We start from the raw sequence: 1069 nt of genomic DNA, 5'->3' as shown, positions 1-1069 counted from the left end.
CAAATAAGTCACACAAGGGTCATTCCTAGAGGACCGAGCTCAGGAGAGCTAAGAGACTGCACCACTGGGACCCACAAAACACTACATAAAGCCACCCCATGAAGACTGGGAGGCACAGCAGTTTAATCTAATGCACAGAAACAAATACAAAAAATCAGCAAAAATGGTGAGACAAACCCTGGCCGGTTTTTTTGAGCAGTTAGCACATTGGCCTGTCAATTCCGGTCAAGGGCATGTACCTTGGTTGTGGTTTGTCCCTGGCCCTGGTCGGGGTCATGTGGGAGACAGTCAGTCAATGTGTCTCTTTCACATCGATGTTTCTCTCCCTCCCTCCTACTGTAGCTGAAGATAAATGGAAAAATATCCTTGAATGAGGATTAAAAAAAAAAATATGGTGAGACAAAGAAACAACCCATTAATGAAACAAAAGGAGGAAACTTCAGAAAGAGATCTAAACAAAGTGAAGGCAAGCAATTTATCAGATATAGAGTTCACAGTAATGGTTATAAGGATATTCAAGGAACTTAGTAAGAATGTCAAGAATGTAGTGGACCTACTACAGCATAAAACAAGAAATAGAAAACATAAATAAGAATCAGAAGTGGAGAATAACATATCTGACAGCAAGAATACACTGGAAAGAATCAAAGTAGACTGAAAGAGGAAGGCTGAATCAGTGATTTGGAAGACAGGGTAGAGAAAAGCACCCAATTAGAACCTCAAAAATAAAAAAAAGAATTGAAAAGCAGGAGGATGGTTTAAGGGAACTTTTGGACAACATGAAACATAACTATATCCACATCAAAAGGGTACCAGAAGGAGAAGAAAGGGAGCAAGGAATAGAGAATCTGTTTTAAGAAATAATAACAAAAAACTTCCCTAATCCAGTGAAGGAAAAAGTCACTCAAGTTCAGGAAGCATTAATATGAAACCCAAAGATACTTACCTGGGAGGAAAGATATCATGATCACAAAGGTGGTTTTCCCAGGGTGAGGCTGATCCACCTGGGTGTGCTGACCCCTGCGATTTCCACAAACACATGAAACTCGACTGCATAATTTGTGGTGAA

The 1069-nt window shown here is 40.0% G+C and overlaps 1 pseudogene; it reads left to right on the top strand.

Annotated features, from left to right (window-relative positions):
* Window positions 1-938: 938 nt before the first annotated feature.
* Window positions 939-1069, top strand: LOC118643059 (annotated as a pseudogene).

Source organism: Molossus molossus, unplaced genomic scaffold (assembly GCF_014108415.1).
Source record: "Molossus molossus isolate mMolMol1 unplaced genomic scaffold, mMolMol1.p scaffold_m16_p_3, whole genome shotgun sequence".
Lineage (NCBI taxonomy): Eukaryota > Metazoa > Chordata > Mammalia > Chiroptera > Molossidae > Molossus > Molossus molossus.
The sequence above is the reverse complement of the archived record's forward strand: the minus strand, read 5'-3'. Positions and strand labels throughout refer to the sequence as shown.